Here is a 12,682-nt window from a genome sequence, read left to right as displayed (position 1 = left end):
TTGTGTCAGCCTTCCAGTACCTAACGGGGGCTACAGGAGAGGTGGGGAGGGACTCTTTATCAGGGAGTGTAGCGATAGGATGAGGGGTAATGGTTTTAAACTGGAAGAGGGGAGATTTAGATTACATACTAGAAAGAAATTCTTTACTGTGAGGGTGGTGAGACACTGGAACAGGTTGCCCAGAGAAGGTGTGGATGCCCCATCCCTGGAAGTGTTCAAGGCCAGGCTGGATGGGGCTTTGAGCACCCTGCTCTAGTGGGAGGTGTCCCTGCCCATGGCAGGGGGGGTGGAACTTGATGATCTTTAAGATCCCTTCCAACCCAAATCACTCTGACTCTATAACTTAAAAAGTGGCCCTTCTTGTCTTAGCCCACAGTTCCTGCTGAGTGAAAAGTTTGACTCTGGAGAGTCACCTTGAAATTATTAAAAAAGGAACTATAGACTTAGCTAAGTAGAGCTGCAGAGGCAGAATAACGGTTCCTCGCTGATAACCGAAAATTTCTTCTAATAACTGATTACCTTATTTTCACTCTTTCTTGATTATAGAAATATGTAGAATATAAGACACGAACTTTCATGTTCCCTATAAAAAACTGTTTAAATAAAGTTTGTCAGGTTTTCCCATTTTCCAGCCTATTGATCACAACAGAGATAGGAAGTATTATTCCTTCATGGGACTTTAGTTCATTTTTGTAAGATTTTTAAGATACTTGTTTACAGATGTTTTTATTTACCTATGAAGGTCACAGGGCCAAACTAGCTGAAGATTAATCACTGCTTTTTGTGGGATCAGTTTTCTTAGGTTTTATTCCCTGGACTGGCTCATTAGAGCTTCGGATGAGTCCCAGTGTTAGCATTAAGGAAATGTCAGGAGTGTATTGACGATAGTTGGCTGTGCTGTTTAGCTGTAATTCAGCTCACACTCTGAATTACTGACATTAATAAATAAAAAAATAATAATCTGACTTTTTTTAAACCAAGCTCATTCATCTTTATCTGCCTTGCAGTACAGCTGGAGTATCCTAATCTCCAGATTAAATATCAGTCAGTTATGTCATTTCTGTATTTACATTTTAAGATGACCATGATCTTATCAAAGACTCCTCATCCACTAAGATCTTTCTGGTCCAATATATTAAAACACCACAAGGCTGTTTATCTGAAAAATGAAAACATTTTACTTTCAGTGTACACCATTTTCCTGTTCCTTATAGCAGACAGCATTTACACACAAGGCTGTTGTTCTACTTATATCTTTTTAAATACAAAAAGTTCTCATGCAGTCATTGTGTTTGTTAGGATGGTAGCTGGATAGAATTTCTTACAACTGTTATATAAAGATAATTATGTAGAATGTAAAAACTTTAATACTTCTTATAAACAATTGTAATATTTGTCAGTAGACTAAGATTTTCTCTTTCTCTCTACCATCCTATTGATTGCAACAAGGATGTGAAGTAGTATTCCTTTACAGGATTTAAAAACAGCTTTTTTTTTTTTTTTTTTCCCCCTAAGGTTTTGGAATCTGCTTTTATGTAGGTGTTTGTATTTAGTTGTTTAAATTTTTTCATCTTATGTTTGTGGTCATTAAAGAATATGAAAATGAAGCACGTTTTGTTGACTGAATCTGTTCGAATCGGTTTCACTTCATGATTTATTTGGGATGTGGACATGTGCTAAGGTTTTGCACAGTAAATGCCAGTATTTCTGCATCTTTAACAGTGAGCAGACATCCACTGAAGAAACGAGATGAGAACAAGCAAAGAATGAGAAAGTAAAAATGCGTCTTCTGCTACTGTAGTGTGTTGAAAAGCTTGCAAGGTTATGATTTATATGCTCTTGTAAACTTGTTTATTAATATTTCATCTGAAAAAGTACTTGTGTGAGATAAACAGCGAAAATAGTGTATTTAAACCAGCACGTGTCCAGGCTGCTATTGAAAGGGAGGCGCCTTCTTTTCAGGCCCAAGCACTTGTTCTTCATGCTCATACTGTTACTGCAGTGGCTGTGCAGTGAACTGGATGAGTGAGCTGATCTGGCTCCAAAAAGAATATTTTGTTTCCTGAATTTGTTTTCTAGCGTGCTGTGGGCAGCACAGGGAGAGGGTGGGACAGACTTAGATCAGATTAAACGTAGCACGCAGCCAAACCTACTTCAGCAAACTGCAGAAAAAGCTTATTTTTTTCAGCAGGATGTGTTCCCTGATACAATTTACAGCTCAGGTACGTGAGTGAGTGAATTGGCACAACAGAGGCAGGGAGTGTGAGGAGCTGGGAACAAGAATGGTGGGACTAACTGTGTTAGTGACAGGCCAGATTTATGTCAGATTAAAATGACTACGCAGCCGTTCCTTGAGAAGAACACGCGTAGAGAATCCGCATCAGCAAAGCAGACGCTGCACAAAAGCTGCTTGAAAAGCAGCCACGGGATCAGAAAACATCCCTCTTCCTGAGAATCTCATGCACGCGGTTCCCGGGCTGTGGAATTCACTGCATATTCATGCTCGCTTGCCAGAAGCAGGAACTGGAAGATGTAGGGATTATGTTGAAGTATTTACCACTGCAAAGCTGGCGTTCAGAAGCTGGGTGGAATGTGACAGCAGTGCGTGGCATCAAAGCCCCGCCAGCAGGCTGACTGAAACCTGCACTTGGAAGATCACAGAATCACAGAATCTTCTAGGTTGGAAGGGACCTTAAAGATCATCTTGTCCAACCGTCAACCTAACTGACAAAAATAGACACCCACACAACAAACAAGGAACACCATCACTAAACCAGACCTCCCAGCACCACATCAACCCGTCTTTTGAACACCTCCAGGGATGGTGCCTCAACCACCTCCCTGGGCAGCCCATTCCAATGTCTGACAACCCTTTCAGTGAAAAAATTTTTCCTAATATCCAGCCTGAACCTCCCCTGGTGTAACTTGAGGCCATTTCCTCTTGTCCTGTCGCCTGTGACTTGTGAGAAGAGACCGACCCCCACCTCTCTACACCCTCCTTTCAGGTAGTTGTAGAGAGCAATAGGGTCTCCCCTCAGCCTCCTCTTCTCCAGGCTGAATAACCCCAGTTCCCTCAGCCTCTCCTCATAAGACTTATTCTCCAGACCCCTCACCATCTTTGTCGCCCTTCTCTGGACCCGCTCCAGCACCTCAGTACAAAGATGTATGGATTCTCCTTCACTTGCGTTCAAGCAGCTGGTTATCATCCTGAACCCCAGTACTGAAAACTTAAAATTTAACGTTGACTGTTTCCTCGCTTCTATTTTAACAGAAAGATTTCCATGACACCCCACGCATCCACTGAATTGCTGAGTCTTTTAGTATAAATTATCCCCTGCTGCAATGTTACAGCTTGCTGGAAATTAATACCAGAAATTAAGACATGTATGATACATTGCTTTTATGTTGAAACTTAAATAAGCTCTCATCACATGTAATAAAATCCTGTAATTTTTTTTTTTTTTTAGAAGGAAAACAGTACTGTTCTATTGCCATTCTAGTTGGATGGAAAGTGCTTTTCTGCTGTGATGTATTACCGTGCAGAGAGCTGAGCCTCACCTAATAAAGAAGTGCCCAAACTCCTTTGAATTGGGAGTTTAAGTGAGTCTCCTGGAGACTGGCTTTGCTCTGCTGGAGCAGAGTGCTACAGCAGGTTGCCTGGGGAGACTGGGAACCTCCATCTTTGGAAAGGCTGAAAACCCAACACAACACGACCCAAAGTGACCTGCTGGAAGCTGGCCCTGCTTTAGACAAGGGGTGGCGTGAGGGGAAGAGGAGGGTTTGGAGCAGACAGCCTTCAGAGACACCCTCCAACCTAAACTGTTCTGTGATTCTGTTCTGACAACAAGTTAAGATTTCTTCTCACAAACTCATGTACTTGGTATTTGCAAAAATGCAGAAATCCATTAAAAGGTCGGTCCCTTTTGATTGTAAATAATGGTTTTACTTTCTAATTTCATGGAAACAAATAGCTCCCAACTCTGACACAAGCAGCTGCACTGGGTTGAAGACCATCTCCTTAAAGCCAAAGCTTGTAACATCACAGAGCCTTGGATCTGTTAAGTTCTTTGGGGTCTCCAGGGATGTACAGTGCTACAGAAATTTGACACATGTGAGTGATTTTTATTTCATGTGAAGATGCCAGGCATAGTTGAAGTTCCTTAGTAGTTTTTAATTCCTTGAGTTTAGTTTTTGTAAGTTTACTAAACCTTAATGAATTTCTGGCGTGTCTGTATGCATCTGTTCTTGGGGGAAATTTCATTTATTTCCAGTTCACTTATTTTTAAGAGATACATTGAGGAAGTATAATTCGGGTTTGGTAAAAAAAAGACCTTTCAGAAGGAAGAAGACACTCAAAGGACAAAGGATGAAAATCTATTCAAAGTTAATGCCAGTAAATCATCACGCCATTTGTGCACGGAGTCTTTTAAAGGCTTGCTGTTACTACCTGAGTGTTTCACCTCACATGGCATATTCCAGTCCCTTCAGCTTAAATTTGCCCACTTTTCCTTGAGATGCTGTCAGTTAGAACTGGGAGGTTGTTTTGCCTCACAGCTGAGAAATCAGGACTATAAGCCCTTGTCATGTTTGGTATCAGCAAGTGAGTTAAGTCACCAGAAGTGAGTGTTTAGTTGAAAACAGAGTCAACAAAGCTGAGGCATGATCTAATGAGCTGTCATCTGCTGCCTCTGAGATGTGGTGATGGCAAGAGAGTATCCAGTCTCCATGTTCCTGGGTGAAAATCCTGGCATTTTTGCCACAATAGGATGCTGCATACTCTTCTCTAAGACAGGAGCTCTCATCCCATTTCTCTGCTGGGTTGTTTTATTGATAGAATCATAGAATTGTCTAGGTTGGAAGGGACCTTTAAGATCATCTAGTCCAACCATCAACCTAATTCTGATTAAAAAAAACCATGTCACTAAGCGCTATGTCTACCCATCTTTTAATACTTCCAGGGATGGTGCCTCAACCGCTTCCCTGGGCAGCCCATTCCAATACTTGATAACCCTTTCAGTGTAAAGATTTTTCCTAATATCCAATCTGAACCTCCCCTGGTGCAACTTGGGGCCATTTCCTGTTGTCATATGCCTGTAACTTGGGAGAACAGACCGACCCATGCCTCTCTACAGCCTCCTTTCAGGTAGTTGTAAAGAGCGAGAAGGTCTCCCCTCAGCCTCCTCCAGAAAAAAACAACCCCAGCTCCCTTAGCTGCTCCTCATAAGTCTTACTCTCCAGATCCCTCACCAGCTTTGTTGCCCTTCTCTGGACCCGCTCCAGCACCTCAATGTCTTTTTTGTGGTAAGGGGCGCAAAACTGGACACATACTTGAGGAGGGGCCTCCCTCCTCAGGGCGATCGCCTCCCAAGTCCTCCTCACCATGCTGTTCCTGATACATGCCAGGATGCTGTTGGCCTTCTTGGCAAACAGCTGATGCGCAGCTTTAATTTAGTCATGTGCCAGGGTCTTTTCCATGAAAATCATCCATGCAGCTGTGGGTCTGCACTGACCAGGTAAAAATCTAGAACGCCACTACAGCTATGCCACTTTTAACGTTAGGAAAGGACGTAATTAGGAGAGGTTGATAACCTACAGCTTCCTCTTATGGGATGGTATAATTCCATGATTGGCATTTTTCCTTTTTTTCTCCTCAAGCTTGCTATATTAAAAACATATGAAATTCTGCTAAAGATACATGATATAGTAATAAGGATACAAAGCTTTACACTTGAAAGTGCCAATGCAAATTTTATGTACAAATTTAATTTGTTGTTTGGTTTTATTTTGGGGTTTTTTTTTATGTGGCGTCCAAATGTAAATACTAGCTGCTTTGGACAAAACAAGTGAAGTAACCACATGCAATTTTTTTTTGGCCTGCCTTTTCCATTTAGATTCAATAACTGAATTGTCCTGATTCAACCGGAATAAATGCTGCCACGCCTACTCAAATCTTGCGTGAAGCTGGTAGCTCTATCTTCTACTAGGATATCGTGCAATAAGTGCTTTGGAGATCTTAGATAAAACGTGATTCTCCACTGGAGTCTGGTTCTACAACAGTAAACCAGACTTTGCTCTTTGCTCTGACATAACTTCAGAGGACTTGGATCCTTGCAAGGTATGTCTGAATATTTTATATATCCCTATCATTGCTTGCATAAAGCATCACAGAGTAGTTGACAGGAGTTATTTCCTGTTCAATAGTTTTTTATGCAATTTATTAAGCCAAGATGCACTACCCTGTGTAAAAATGTATTGTCTTTTGATCCCTAAATCCACACTTTTTTCCCCCCTTCTACAAGTGGCAAACAACTCTTGTAATCTTCAGATTCTCAACAGTACTTTAGCTTCACTTCTTATAAGTTGAGAAGTTTTCACTTAATTTCCTTGATTGCAAATATACTTTCATACTGATAATTAATATTACTTGCTGTCAAAACATTTTTCTTTTCCCTGCAGTTTATAACAGATTTGAAATGTTGTATGTCTCCATCTCAAATTTCCTCAAGTCCACAAAATGCACTTTAATAGTAATAAAGAAAAATGAAAGAAGATGGGTGAGAAAACAATTTTGTGCCAACTCATTTAAGAAAAACAAAACACTAAGAAGTAATACCTTTCATTTTTAGTACTTGTGCAGGTCCTCTGTGATAACATCTTGCACTGATTCTTACCTGCAAATAGACAGTTTACTTTAGCACTAATAATAAGCTGTTGAACATTGACCCTGAGCTATGTACCTCTGATTTGATTTCCAAAACTTAGATAGGATTCAGACCTAAAGATGCAGCCAGGGCATTACGATGATAAAAACCAGCTTCATGGTTCAGTGCTGTGATGTTTATCCAAATTTCACTGCAGGAGATGAAATGAACTTGATCTGCCTGCCTGAACTTACTGGGAAGTGGAGGAGAAGAAAGACGGGTTGACGTGGTGGGGTCACTGGTTAGGTCCCATGTGGCCTGACTTCCTTTCCAGGCTTTCCCCTCTAAACTTGGTCTCTTCCTTTTCCACGGTTGTCAAATACTATACTGCAAGATAAATGCTTTCTAAAGGAAATCTGTGGATAAGAAGTAGGCAAGGGTTCACAGCATCCCCAGCGTGCCACTGGCCTGTCTGTCAGAGTAATTAGTGATTTGATGAAGTGACCAACAATGAAGCTATGGAGAATACTGAGTAAAGAAATTAAATACACTGCTCACCTGCAGATGAAATACTGGAATTTCCACTAATGATCCTTCTATATAAGAGTTTCCAGATAACAGAAGGGAAATTTTGCCTATGGCAAATTATTATGGCCTATGCTATGACCTTACCTTTACTATACATTTATGATCTGCATCATTTTCCACAATCCTGGCTTCACATTAAACTCCTAACAATGTTTTTTTTCATTACCTTCTCATATCAGAATTTATAGGACATACAAGATTTTCTACATTATGTGGTTCCTTATCACGGAACAGAAAATCCTTGTGTTTAATACTGTACTTTGGAAAGGGCCTAGCTGAGCAAAAAAATGGTTGATTCCTATAACCTTCAACTATTATGAACTCCTGTACCTTTTTAATACCAGTGCATTCTTTTTTATACTAGCGATGGGATTATCATTCGTATCTGGGTCCATTAAGAGTACTGCTTGTCATCAAGATACGCTGTCAGCCCAAAAGTGGTCACTGTCTTCACGATTCGTAGAGAATAATGGTGTGTGTATGCAAGAGCAATAGGACAAATTAGAGCTGTGGTGAGAGGGTTTTACTGTCTCCATTTCTTCTTAAGTACTTCTTTGCTCTGGTGTGCACAGACAAGACTGAGTCATCTGAATGAGTGTAGGTGGTGAGACAATTCTGTTTTATTTGTAGCTCTGCCATTAACATTTTAAGTGACCTTCGGCAACTCATAGGCTGGCAAGGATGCATTGTGCTCCAGCTTCTGTGAAAAATTCTGTTTTATTTGTAGCTCTGCCATTAAGATTTTAAGTGACCTTCGGCAACTCGTAGGCTGGCAAGGATGGATTGTGCTCCAGCTTCTGGGCATATTCAAATCCCAGGGCAGCCTGAGCCAGAAGAATAGAAAAGTGTCCATTAATTAGGACAGAAATCCATCTAGGATAGGACTGGTGGTCAATGTCTGGACTGCAACTGGCAAGAAACTGTGACAGGGCTTTTGATTTCTACAGCCATTTGTGGCTTGGTGACTTCCCAAGGCAAAGGTGGCTTTTGTGTATTTACTAACCCTCTTCTTGTTTCTCTTCTTTAAACTTACCAAGGCTCCTCTTGAACCCATGTAAACTCCCATCATTTGCAGCATCCAAGGCAAGGTGATCCACATCTTAACTACACACTACGTGAAGAATCGCTTTTGCAAGCAAAATCCTTTTGCTTACACTGAACCTACCAGTCTTTCCTGGTGTTCCCCAGTTCTTGTATTGGGAGAGGTGGTGAGCTGGTGCTCAATGTTCATATCTACCCCTGTAGAAAACTGCACCCATCCAGACCTGCGTACAAACGCCTGTCACAAGGACAGGTGACGATGTCAGAATCCTTTCAGGAGAGACACTGGAGCACCTTCAGGGAAGGATCCTGGATTGCCTTTTCTGTATGACAGTCATCGGAAGAACAGATGGAATAAGTTGCTTATATTGCAGATAGGCACAGTGAATAGTTTTGTGTTATTAGATGCTCCTGAGGGCCCCTTTAGCAACCTGCAATTTGTCCAGAGTCAACTCTGACGGTACTTCTGCAGACAAGCAATGCAGAGAGAATTCACTGGCTGCAAGATATGCTACGTAAAGCACTGAAGGATTCTTCTCACTTTGCTTCAAATCAGGTTTTTTCCTCTGCCCTTGGCTGGTCCAGCAGCTAAACCAGTTTACTCACCTACCATACTGAAAAAGTGGGCTCCTTTCTCCTCTCTTCAACTAAAACTTTTGGAAAGCTCAGTGAGGTTTTCTCCACAGGTACTGGGATGCTTTTTAAGCCCATGCTAAATATCTTCTTTTGGTCTTGGGAATTTTCAACCCTCTAAATTCATGTCCTTAGCAGAGGCTTTGGCTTTCTCATGCAGGTGAATTCTTGGCAAGACCCTCTGGCCTAATGTCTTGTTTTGTTATTTTAAATGGTGACCAGCGGAGGTTACAAGTTCTAGAAAGCAAATCAGACTGTACCATTGTTACTAGGCAGATGTGGTAAATCCATAATAAAGTAAATTCATATCTATTTTGTAATGTCTGAGCCTTCTGGGATGCTTCATTTGGCCTCAAACTGCTGTATGTCTGTTAAAATATCTTTGCTCCTTCTACCTCATTTGCAACATACCTTTTTTCTTCCTTCACAGCTTTAAATACAGCTTCAGAGAGGGCCTTGGTTTTGTGTTAAAAAACTTACTCTGACTTTAGCAAGAAATCTCACCATTTTAAACTTTGAATAGGAAGGAACCTGTATGTAGAATTTGCTGGAGATTTAGCAAAACATCTGGATATTTGCCAGAATCTTACGGAGCATTCCCCTTTCTTGTACAATCTCCATGAATGTGGGTCAGGTATCGAACCAGGCTGAGCCTATGCAAACCTGAGTTACTTTAGCTGAACTCACTAGGCATTTGTCTGGTTGTTGCCAAGATCATTATCTTATTTTTCTAAGAAAGCAAAGAAAAGGTGAACGTGTCATTTCCAAGAATGGATGTTTTTAAGGTTTGGGTTGCATTAACTCCCAACTGCCTCGTACTAACAGTCTGAGCCGGATGGTGGCACTGGCGATCAGACAGAAAGCAGACAGAAATTCATGTGTTTTTACAGTGAATCCCAGTCAGATCAGTTCTGACAGCTGAGAAGGAAATCTGACAATATCACACCCAAATAATTAAATCCCTCCATACAGCTGTGTTTCAGACTATAGACAATGGCAGCAGCTGCCACAATCTTTCTAGAAGTCCTTCAGTATTGCAGCACCATGTAACATTTCTTCTTTTGATGTGTAAAATAAAAACCTTAATCTTAAATCTGGAAGGAGAAGTCACCCATAGTAAGAAGAAGAAGAAGAAGATACAATAGTAGTTGTACGCTAAATGTCTTAAAGCTGTTTGCAAAGGCAGGAAAGAATTATAGACCCAGAGGGATTTGCCCAATTTACTTGCAGTTGCAAGCCACTGAGTGAAGATATAAGCCCAGTTTCCCGACCTGTAGCCAGTACTGGTCTCTGAACAGTAGCCTTGGGCTTTTAGGCTTAAGGTTTTAAGTTTTGCCAAGCTTCATGACACCGTCTTTGTACACTTCGTTGCATACCCTTTCTTCCTCTTTCCAGGGGGGAGGTAATTTTGGAGAGTCTCCCAGAACTGCAAGAGCTGCTGAAGTTTCTATGTGGACACAATATACAAGCAGGCAGGCCTGGTGACTACTGAAGAGCCACTGTCTGTACAGAGGAGAGGTATTTTGGTGGAGAAAGAACACGGTTCCCACCACTCTTGGCAGAAGGAAGTCTTTTGTCAGCTGTGGTGGAAAATTTTGGATGGTAAATTAAAATTTTGCAGCTGCTCACAGGCTCAGTGACATGTACTCCTACCTTGAATGTATGCATCAAAAAGAGTGTGGCCAGCAGGTCAAGGGAGATCATCCTGCCCCTCTACTCTGTCCTGGTGAGGCCCCATCTGGAGTACTGTGTCCACTTCTGGGTTCCCCAGTTCAAGAAGGACAGGGAACTGCTGGAGAGGGTACAGCAAAGGGCCACAAAGATGATTAAGCGCCTGGAGCACCTCTCCTACAACGAGAGGCTGAAGGACTTGGGTCTTTTTAGTCTTGAGAAGAGAAGGCTTAGGGGAGATCTAATTAATGCCTACAAATACTTAAAGGGAGGGTGTCAGGAGGACGGGGCTGGTCTTTTCTCAGTGGTGCCCAGTGACAGGACAAGAGGAAATAGGCACAAACTTGAGTATAAGAAGTTCCACCTAAACATGAGGAGGAACTTCTTTACTGTGAGAGTGGTAGAGCACTGGAACAGGCAGCCCAGAGAGGTGGTGGAATCTCCTTCTCTGGAGACATTCAAAACCTGCCTGGCCAAGTTCCTGTGCAAGCTGCTCTAGGTAGACCCGCTCCGGTGGGGGGGTTGGACTAGATGATCTCCAGAGGTCCCTTCTAACCCCATATGATTCTATGATCCTATGTAAGAGGCACAGGTCTAAGCACTGAGCTTGCTGCAATGCTAACAGGTGACAACAACACTATCGGCAGACAGCAGAAGACCAGAAGCAAAATAACTGAACCATGGTTACTCTGCCTTTTGCAATACTCGCCCAAGAAGAAGTTATGATAATGCACTTTCAGTTTCAGAACAAAAAAATGCAACTTCTCCAGTTATTGGGCAATTCCAGTTACAAAACTCACAAGAATCACAGCTCCAGCATGGCTTTCCTTCAGATCAGATCTAGGTTTGACATCCATGATGTACAGAAATAACGGCATTTTTCCTTATTATTGGTAGAGGACATCACTCATTCTGGTTTCCTAGGCCACTACTCTTTTCCTAATTATGGGGTTTTTTGAAGGAAAAATCTTTGCCTCCATGTGACTCACAAGGTCTGTCTGTTCACTGTTTTCTGGAGAGACGTCTGTTCCCCATTTAGGTTTGTTAGCGAAGTGGCTCGAGGAGGCCACAGAAGATGTACATGTTCTAAACTGCAGAGGTGGAGGTGGCAGCTTCCAGCTGCGTGAGGCAGGAACAGTTTCATGTCCTGATAGAAAAGCCTAGTATGGGGGGAGGGAAGGTTGGCTGCAAAGTAAGTATCTAGGAATGTTGGGTCTTCCTAGAATCACAGAATGGTTTGGGTTGGAAGGGACCTTAAAGATCATCGAGTTCCACCCCCCTGCCATGGGCAGGGACACCTCCCACTAGAGCAGGTTGCTCAAAGCCCCATCCAGCCTTGGTCTTGAACTGAACTTCCAGTTCAGTTTGGTAATTGATGTGCTTGAGTTATGTGCTATGAGTTAGCAGGATGATGGCTGAAGAACTAACTTAAAAGTTTGTCAAGGCGTTTTGTTTGGGACATGGTTGAGACATCACAGGAGGTGCCTTGACCTTGACTAGGACGTGAAACGAAATGACATGTTTGACGTGTTCTTTTGCAGTTGCTGCCTTAGTCTAAGATAGCAAAAAATAGAACTTCTGGACCAAAGTTGAGCCAAAAGTGTATCCTAAACTAACCTTGAGTGATTATAATACTAAAATATACATCGCCAAAAGTGTATCCTAAACTAACCTTGAGTAATTATAATACTAAAATATACATCCCTTTGTGAATAATAAGCATGCTAATTAGGGAGCCTCCCTAAATGTTTTAAACGTGAGCTTAGATGCATATGTATAGCTTGGCAGGGTGAATGAATCAGGATTTACCAATCAGCTGTATTTTATTGTTATAAATACTGGGGGGTTTGAAATGTGAGGGGTGCTGGCTGCTCTTAAATGCCCTGCACCCCGTTCTGCAGAATTGAAATAAAACCAGGTGTCTCTCCCACACCGGGTGAAGAACCCTCATTTTAGGGACAACAAAGACACAATGAAATACGAAAAAAAAATTTAAATGATAAAAATCCTCTGAGTAAAAATATTGACAATTTTTAAACTGTGGGGCAGACCCAGGGCAGGGATGGCAGAAGGTGAAGAAGGTGAGGTGGGGCCCTCTCCTCCTGTGT

This window comes from Calidris pugnax, unplaced genomic scaffold (assembly GCF_001431845.1).
Source record: "Calidris pugnax isolate Ruff unplaced genomic scaffold, ASM143184v1 scaffold20, whole genome shotgun sequence".
NCBI classification, from domain to species: Eukaryota; Metazoa; Chordata; class Aves; order Charadriiformes; family Scolopacidae; genus Calidris; species Calidris pugnax.
Note: the sequence above shows the minus strand (reverse complement) of the source record.